The sequence below is a fragment of the Manis javanica genome, chromosome 1, assembly GCF_040802235.1.
Source record: "Manis javanica isolate MJ-LG chromosome 1, MJ_LKY, whole genome shotgun sequence".
Taxonomy (NCBI): domain Eukaryota; kingdom Metazoa; phylum Chordata; class Mammalia; order Pholidota; family Manidae; genus Manis; species Manis javanica.
This window is the reverse complement of record NC_133156.1, coordinates 171,261,121-171,271,479: the sequence shown is the minus strand read 5'-3', so window position 1 is coordinate 171,271,479 and position 10,359 is coordinate 171,261,121.

The window sequence follows — 10,359 nt, the reverse complement described above, 5'->3', positions numbered from 1 at the left end:
TCCACCTGCTGCTTCTAGAGCTAAAGTGGGAAATGACTTAACAAAACCACCAAGGCCTCAAGCCAGATTCTGACTAAAGTCCATGGAGTTCAACACACAGCATTGAGAAGTCACGTGCATGTTACACATTTATTCCGGTTTAACTCACCCATGTAAAATACGGAAAACCTTTAAAACCTTAAGAACTGTCCATGGCCCTTCATGTCCAGGAACCTGTCTCTGATGGCAGGACACGGGGCTGCTGTGTGGGAGGACGTGGTAGTCTGTTTATTTTTTCACCTTTAGAATGAACTAGTCAGGTTTAGTTTTGTTTCTGCAAGACCTCCCTTGCCATCAGGCAAAAGAGTGACCCCATGGTAGGAGTTCCAAACACTGAGACAAAGTGGTGAAGAGGTATCTGGGGACTAAAGTGACCTTTCAGTCCCACTCACATCCACCTTAGTGCCAACTACCAGTCAGAGGGCCTTGAGAAAAGTATAGATAAAACCATCCTCGTCATGATCACACTGGGTCACCCAAGAAGTCCCTCATCTGCTTCGACTGAACCCATCTGGTGCAGGGGCCTGTGAGGGGAGGTCTCCAGAGGCCACAGCATTCCCACTGAATCATCCGATTCCCGCATTTCACAGCACTGAGCAGAGGGACGACACATCCAGTTGTCCCTTAGTTTTAGTGAACCATAAACAAGAATAGTGTTTTAGTAATAGTAATTTTAGAGAGTTTATTGAGAATTAATGTGCCGAGTATAAATGTATTATCTCATTAAAATCTCACCCCAAGTCACATAGCTGGTAAATGTTTGAGCAGGATTTGGACCCAGGAAAGACTATTTACTCTTATTTCATCCCAGTTCAGTCAACTGGGAAGCTCTCTTGCCAGGCTATCCTAATCCTAATTACAGGTAGAAAAATTCTCCTAATCCCTAGGGAGGAATGGAAAAGAGAGGTTGTCTGGATAGACCAAGTAACAGGGACAGGAGAAATGTACCTATACAAAAAGGGCATCAGCCTCTGGGGACATCTGATCCTGAAAGGAATTTCTGAGAATATTTCTTCAAATGTAACTCTCTGCCTTCCCAACAACATGCCAAAATTGCCTGCCTCATTGATGGTGGCCTCCATCTCCGGGGTTTTTAATGAGTTTTAGCTTTTGCTAAAAGAAATGTTACGCAGTGCTAATTTTAAAACTATTGAATAGAAGTGTATCTTGGGTTCATGATTTCTAGAGTAAATTGTCCTAAGCAACTTATTTAGCTAAATTGACAAAGATTTATGCACATATTTTGAACAACAAAAAATTTCCCAAACATAGTATTAATGTATTCTCCATCAGTGCTTTGTTTACTGCCGAGTTGTTCTTTGGTTTCTGACAAAGATATCAAATGGGAGAATAGATTCTTTTCCTCAAAATTTTCATTTCCAACTAATATTGTTTGAACTTCAGTGGTACCAATATATATTTGATCACATAGGTTTAATGAAGGTCAGTTATTAAAAACCTCAGCTGCTCAGAACAAAATGCTTTTTATTTGTTGTTTTTAATGAGAGAGAGTGAAGTTTATAAAATTTCAAAATGGTTATTCTAAAGTCCATTAAGTAATACTTTTCATGACACAAAAATAGACTGAGTCTATTTTTTTCATATTTTAGAGACTATTCTATTAAGTTTAGCCATTTGGTATCTTAGCATACACTTGATTCTCAGCAGGAAATTGGAAGGACTTTTTGATAAGCAAATTCTGACAATATTGAGCTCCTGCATCTTATGATAGACAAAAGCAACTGTGAAAAGAGGCATGAGAAACCCAGAAGCGCTCTGTGCCTACCGGGAGCCATGTTGAACCTACGTCAAGAGTCAGCGGTAGCCCCCATCATTCCCAAAACAAAGCAATAAAAACAGACGGTGTTCACTGCCCCCCATTCAAGATTACATAAGGATTTGCAACAACTGTTAAAATATATATATATATATATATATTAGTGTTTAAAGGAGTTGGCTTAATCTGTAACCTCCCTGAGCCTCACAACATTCCAGTGAAGCTCGCTGAGACGGACATTTAGCCTTCTAACTGGTGGCTGGTCTTCCGGGGCCTCGGATGCCGAATCAACTTAATCTCTGCTGCAGCACAAGATGTGGGTGGCGAGCGGGGGACTAATGGAAGAAACTTCCTGAATCTGAACTCATGATTTTTAGCTAGACAAACCACCAAACTCCACTTTAAAACAGCAGTAATTACTGATTCTCTCTTTGTACTGAGTATATGCAACCCATACATTCTTTTTTTTTCCTTTGCACATACCCGGATTGTAACGAGGGAAAAACTATGAATCCCTCAGTGAGGACGTTTGCCTTCTCCCTCTTGCCAGCCCCTGGATTTCTGCCAAAAAGAGACCCCTACGTCCCCAAAGTTGGAAATTCGGAGAAGGGAGTGCCAGCCCCTCTGGCCTCCCTCTTACTCTTGCCTCCGAGGGAAAGCCTCTTGGATGGAGCTCCCTAGGCCCTGGAGGCCGAGGCCTAATGGGAGGTGGAGTGAACCTGCATCTAAGCCACATTCCCTCCCCCCACCCCATGGCCAGGCATTTGGGTGTGATTTTGCAATTACCTGGAAATTAACCAGAGGCTTTAGTCACCATATGGCAAGTGATCGTGCCTGTTACCAATCGGAGTCCAGAAGGCTGAGAATTGGGCTCCCCTGACTCAGACTGTCATCCAAGCCCCTCACCGAGCAGGAAGCCATGAAAGGATCTGAACTCAGGTCCTATTCCCAATCTAGCCCTCTCAACAAATCATACTTGGTACAATCAGGGCCAAGTTTGTAAGAATAAGAGGATTCTGGTTAAACAGTGTAACCAATCTGTAAAAATTTTAGAGTAGTGGTTCTCAAATGTGGGTGATTTTGCACTACCACTACCCCATTGGCCATTTGTCAATGTCCTCAGGCATTTGTGACATTTTTGGTTGTCACAACTACTGGATAAAGGACAGAAAGGTCATGAGACAGCCCTGCAATGCACAGAACAACCCCAACAATGAAGAATTGTGGGCCCCAAATAGCAATAGTACTGAGATTGAGAAACCCTGTTTAAGAGGCTCTGCAAAACATGGGTGCTGACTATAAATGCAGCCTAACAGAGAAACGCATCAGAAGCTCAGACTGGTGAGAAGGGAACCGCCCCTATAGTATGGTTAGTGCTGCTTTCTCCCAAGTCTTTTGGGACTCTATCAGCCTGGGCAGCCATCACCAAAACTGGGAGGTGAAGCTCATATTTGCAGCTGTCTGTTCTCTCAATCCAGTCCCCTTCCAACATCATCCTAGCAGCACCCCCTACCCCTCCAGATTCTGCTTGGAGATACCATAACTCTTCCATGCCTTGGTTCTGTCCTATCCAGTTCCTGAACCAACACTGGGCAGGACCAAACAGAAAAAACAAGAACAAAAACAGCAAATGGATAGCTTCTCCCCTGTAGAGACTTCCCATAACTGGGAAGGAGTGCCTTTATTATGCTAGCTGGCTGCTTTATCTATTAATTTAACAATAATCTAATGAGATACATATGATTTCCACTTTAAAGTTAAGGAAGCTAAGGCTCAGAGAAGTGAAATAATATGCCCTCTTTCTTAATGATAACAGGAGGCTGATACCTGTTCTGTATTAATTCCAAAGCACATTCTTATGCCACATTCAATCTGTACCCATCTTTCCTGTTCTAAATCATACCAAATTGGATACAAGTCAAGACACAGTTTTTCAGATTTGTATTTTAAATTGGAAATAAATCTACAAGCCAAATAAATCATCAATGTCTTCTTTAGTTTATGTTTTAGTTAGGATCCAATCATTGAAAGCGATAGAAACCAATTTGATCTAGATAAAATAAATTGGAGCAATTTATTATAGGAGTATAGGAATTCTCACAAAGACCAAGGATGGAAAATAAACTTGAAAGCTACTGCTGCGTTTTCTCACTTTCCCTCCAGATCAACTTTTCAGCTTTCTATTGTAAGGAAATATGGTTCCCCTACAAACCCCTGACATTGCATGTTTATGACCCATTCTTATTTTCTCTTTCTCTCTCCCTCTCTACCACCCTCTTCCTCACCCAAAGCATGGGAAAGAGAATGTTTCCAGTTTGAGACAAATTTCGGTTCTTGATGCAGTTCATCCTTCCCAAGGAAAAGAGTCAATGAACAAACACGGTGCTGGGGCTGCTATGGAAAAGGGTTCCCAGAGACTGGGATGAGTCACTGGTTAGGGACTCAACCAGCTCATTATGGTAAGAATGTCTACTATGACAGGGCCCTTTAGTGAGAGTAACACCAGCCCAGAATGGACCGGGCTGGTTTGCTCCTTTCTAGAAAATCACATAAACCCAATCCAAAGAGTTTGTACAGTGAAAGATGGTAGTTGTTCTTTCTCATTACCTCTGCACTTTGGTGATGGCAATAAATAGGACAGTGAACTGGTTAGAAGGTTCTCTACTTTCTGAACTGTTGAGACTGTGTGCCTTAGTACTTTCCTCTTCTTCAGAGATGTGTTTATCATTTGAACTCATGTCACAGCTAATGGTCCTATTTCATACTATTTAGGCCCTACATGGTTCTCAGCACCTGGGCCACAGTTAACTAAATGAGGAGAGCTTTCTTTCTGTAGGGCATACAGATGCACCTTCCATAGAAAAGAACTTTAATTGACTATTTAAATGCAACCTGAGAGTAATCCTGCTAGCAGGCACAGAGTCCTTCTCCTACTTCATAATACCTTAACTGTTCTTCATAAGGATGTGTGGCAACATAGAGATTAAGAACTGGGAATAAAGGACCAGAAGTTTTACTTCTAGGGTTTTAGATTCACAAAGTAACAGCAAGTCCTGCCTCGCTCCAGCACTTAGAGTGGTTTTCTAAGCCAACCTGCTTCTTGGCTATTGTAAAAATAGAAGGAAATAACATGGACACAAGCAAATGATGTTGAGAGAGAGAAAAAGTGTGCTGAATAGGGGATAAGTCATGGTAAGTGAAGACACTTTCTCTTCTAACCTATAAAATGCAGATAGCTGAAGAGCTACTGCAGACATCATAAAGTGGCTATATTTTTAGCCCCTACTCATTATGGCTTTTTGTGAATAGTCTCTCTGTTGTTTTCAGCCATTCATCTTTAGAGAAATATGGCCCCATTTCTCTATTTATTTATCTCTTTAGAAATGGGAAAACATAAATGTTGTACTATAATAAATTTTCTCATTTTTAATAGTTCAAATGGTTCAACAGTAAAATGAAAGTCAAGCATTATTTTTATTCTCTGGATTTTTGTCATTCTGAGTATCCTTAGCACCATTTAATGTCATGATCTCTAAGAATGGCCTCAGTTCAATGATCTGTTTTCTGAAGATGGTTATCTTAAACTTCAGACAGTTTAAAGTAGATGAGAAAAGAGCTTGGTGGTCTCTTCTTTCTAAAACTATAAAGGAAGCAGGTGTTTTTAGATATCTAACACCCATGCAAATTTCAAAATGTAGAAAAGCAAAAACAGAAAGAACTAAAATTATCTCCAAATAATAGTTATTTCTAGGACAAGAAGAGCTAACCAACTCCAAGTTAGTGAAATTTAATTGGAAAATATAAAGTTAACATAACTGTAGATGTACCAAGAGTATGATTTAGTGACACCTTTGCTATTCAGGCAGGGAATTAATTTCATGTTTTCATAAGAGATTGGTGTTGGGTTCATATATTCCATCTGCCTCACCTGGTTTCTGAGAATTATAGCACAAGGGATGTTTCAGATAAATGCATACTCTCTAGACAGAACTTCCATTCTATCGCAAATGAGCTGAAATGGACAAACTGGAAGGAGATCCCTTCTTACACTTGAATTCACCTGCCTTCTTATCTTTTCTGAGCTTTCCAAATTCAAAGAGGACTCCCAGAAGAAAGGCATTTAAAGAGGGACAACAGTGAGAGTAGAAAAGTGACAATTCTACAAAAGTACTTAGGCTAAACTGCTTCCAAAAACACAGGCTGAGAACCCCTGCCCTACTTCCCTCCTCCCCCAAAGCAAATCTCCAACAGAAATCTCAGTTTAAATACCCTCACACTCCTATTCAAGATCCCATATAAAATCTTGCAATGCCCAAAGGAAAGAAGTAAGGAAAGGAAATGTCCATTTCACTCTCTTGATGGGAGAATTTTCTATCCCCTAATTTTTCCCTGTATAAACCATAAACGTTTAATGAATCAACTGTGTTCTGGGCTAACAGAACATTTTCTCATGAGTCACATCCAATGTGCCATCAAAATGTGAACTCACTTTGATTCAGCATGTCTGCCTTAGGTGGTAAGCTCTTGTTTCTTACTAGATTATAAACTATGTGAAGCCAGAACCTTTGTCCCCTGCAGCTCAGTGGTGAATGGCATGGACTCTGAAGTCAGGCTGCCTGGTAGCTGATCACGTGTCTGGCCCTGACTCGTTGTCAGATTTTGTCACTTTACCTCCCAGCACCTGTTTCCTCATCTGTAAGATGAATGGGGATATTGCTGGTAACTACCTCATGGCAAGGCAGAGAGAATCAAGTGAGATGATGTGTGACCCACTTTGAGCTCCCTGACACAGTGATCAGTGATCACATAACATTAGCTAGTCTGATTTCCCCAGTGGGTGGTGCAGAATGGGCATTAGTGTGTTGGGTGAGTGGATGAATCCTGAGAGACATTTGAGTTCTTGCTCAGAAGAAAATCTGACATTATTAAGGAAAACATTCATTATTCAACAGAACCCTTTTGTGGCTTAAGAGAGGCACATCCAAGAGAGAATGGCAAAATATATAAATCTTCCCCCAAAAAGGTTCTTGACCTATCCTAATGGATTCTACATTTTCCCTGTTGCTTTTTTTATCACTGTTTAGGACCTGAGAAAAATTTCCTTCAAAGAAAACAGAAAGAATTCAGAGTTAGAGTAAAGGTAATATGTAAGGGAAAGTCTGAGTCTTCATAGGTGTCCCCCCAAAAAATTGTCTCTATCCAGGAAAAAAATGAGGTGCTGAGGAAATTAAGAATGCAAGTAGAAAGTTGACTGTGGACTTTACAGGCTTTTGAGTGGTATCTCAAAAACTTTAAAGACTATCTAAAAGAACCTCCTCTTATTTATGGTCTCACTTCCTGAATGAAATATTGTCTGCATTAATCCTGTCTGGAATTACAGGGCCTTTCTATGTTTGATGCCTCCAGAAACTTAGAACACAAATACCCATCACAGAAAAATATATGGACAAACATAAATTAGACATTTCCCCCCCACTAGGATACATCCATGCATCATGGCATATAAATTTACACTATATCTCTACTGCCATCATGTGATAGAATGGTTTTTAGTGAAGATATTCTAGGAAGAGAGTCAAAAACTCTGAACACAAGGAACTTACAAGGAAAAAAAGCTGAATCCTTCTTTTCCCTGCCTGTTAAGCAGTGTCACACTTTCTGCTGCTCATGATCAAAGTAAAGGTTGGGAAGCACTCTATTTCTTCATACAGAAACAGCAGGGAAACAGAATGGAAAACACTGAAAAGAACATGAGGACTGTATCCAGCTATTTTTCTGGATAATAATTCTATGCTGTTTCACTTTAGATGTAAAACCTCTAATTTTAGAATGGTATAAATCTGCCCATCCCCCAGGTTGCCCATCCGCAAGCCTAGAACCGTAACAGGTTCAGGTCATATGAGTCATTCTTCCTTCTGCTATTCCCACACATCTCTTCTCTCCACTGAACATGGGCATCCCCGAGACTGATGTTCATTTTTCTCTAGCTGCTTTCACTTCTGTCTTACTGGAGAGTACTTCTCACTGGGAGTCACCTGGAAATTTGAGAAGTATGTCTTCTACATACTTTTGCAGATCACTAAGCCAATTCTTGCCCTAGCCCTGAACACAGACCTCTCTTTTCCTCTGCCTAAATGTGCTGACCTCACGTCTCCCCAACTCTGGCATAATTGAGAACTTTGTGAAAATTATCTTTGATGCCCCTTTTTCCCTCTCCCCAAGCCCTAATCCTCCATTCCAGCCTTCCACTACCTGTAAAATGTCCCCTGGCTGTCCCTTCCTCCCACCACATCTGGCCTCTCCACTGCCCTCATCCTATACCTGCCTCTCCAACTCTCCCCTGTCACGCCTGCTTTCAGAACTCAGCCTATGTGAAGAAGAGAAACTAAGTCAAACTAAGTTGCTAGTAGCAACTGATGATGAATCCTCTGTTTGCTTCTGCTGTGGGATAGTTGTGTCCAGCGGAGGAAAATGGACTTAAATAAACTAATATTCCCATTATGGGACCACTTAGCTGTTCTTGCAAACTCCCCCACCCCAATTTCACATGTTCTTATCACACTTTTCATCTACATCCCCCGTGTCAGTGACAAGTATTACCTCCTGGGAGGAATTATATAGACTACAAACAGAGGCTCACAATGCTTTTGTGCTTCTAAATAAAGTTTGAAAAATTTTTATTTGCAAGCCTTTTTAAACTGCCATCCTAAGTCCTAAAGGATGCAGAGCATGAAATGTTAGCTGCTTCAATAAAAAAGAGAATATATGAAGTGCCAGGGTTCCCACCAACCTAGATTAGATTGGCTGGGAGAGGATTCAAGTCAGGGAGTAAAAACAGAGGTGTAAATTTCCCTTTGGGTCTCTAGGTCATGTGCTGAACCAGGGGAAGGATGGCAAAAGGAAAGGAGAAAGCAGAAGTACCAGACACATTTGGGGAATTTTTGAACAGAGGACCGCAGTGCCTTATGTCCTAACGAAGAGCAGCTCCCTGCCCTTGCATGCTGGAAGAGCAAGGGACCAGAGCTTATAATAACATGTGTTCTGAAAGAAATGGAACTTAAAAGAAGCCCCCCAACACACATACTCCATCCAAGATGTAAACAGCTCTCTGAGGGTCTTGGAAGTAGGCTGCAAGGACCTATGAACCTGAAGGACAAAGAATGTAAATACGTGTATCTACAGCCAGATGGCAGAGGACAAGCAGGGCATTCCAGTGGGTACTGGTGGGAACAGAGACCACTGGCGAAGAGCCATCAAAGGTGACATCCATCTCATTCCAGGCCATTATAACCAGGATCCAGATAACCCTTCCAACATCTGGACACCTCACAAGCCCCTCCTCCATGCACGTCAACATCCAGAATCTAGAGAAAGAGGGAGGGGATGTCCTGAATTAATGAGTTCACACCCAAAAAGACCTAGAAAACCTGGAAATTACAGCATTTACTCAAAAATAACTAGATTAATTAGGCAGAATGGGAGCTTAAGATAGAAAATAGGTTGTTATATTTAAAAAAATAAAAGAAGCTACAGTTATACCACACATCTGAACTTGTGGTCAGAACCACCTAGAGCATTATGACATTTGAGGAAGCATAGAGGATGGAGACACATAGAGGTAGAGACTATGGATCTTCTTAGTGTCCTTTAAAGCTTATTTGGCTGCCTACAGTCCCTACACACTTGGTTGACCCAGCCTCCACATCTATCCTAGATCTGTCCCCCACATGTATCAGGCTTACCACACAGAATCAGCATTAAGTCATCTGCCACACACTCGTTCATGCACCCAGGTCAGTACAGTAAAACCTCAACTAACGGGACACCAAGGGAATAAAAGTCTCTTGTGAACTTGGCTTTCTGGTTAACTGAGGCTTGTCCTGAATTCCAATATCTACTGTGAAAATTTTCCTAAATATTTGAGTCTACTTCCTTGACCTTCAGGGTCATCATTCCAAGCATTTCCCATGCCTTCCTACTTTCTCCTCCATGTCCTTTCTTCTCCATGACAAGCTTTCTGAGGCTCCTCAGCTTTTCTGCATATAACCAGATTCCAAAGCTCTGAAAGTATCTAGTTTGCCCACATCTCTTGAAAGAGTCATGTGGGAACAGCACAAATTCCCAGTGTCAGCTGGTATGAAAAGATTAGATCTGAATGACCACTAAACACTCTACTCCTGTTCATTCCCTCCATGATCCCATGAGATTTTTGGCAACTACATCATGCTGTTGAGTGGATGGTTCTAAATCAAGGTTCTTAACATTGAGTTAATGGATAGGCTTCAAGGATATGTGAGTTCCTTGAATATGATATACAAAAAATGTTACATGTATGCTTATCTGTGTGTGTGTGTGTGTGTGTGTGTGTGTTGATGCCTGTGAGGTGCACTGATGCCTGTGTTCACCTTAGGTCAGTTTCAGCCTATAGCGTGGCTCCCAAACCAGGCTATCCACGTTCATGGGGGTTGAGGAAGGATCTCAGCTGGCTTGTTTCTCTCCCAGTAGAAACTGCAGTGATGGTGAGGATCACCATCAGATGCTCA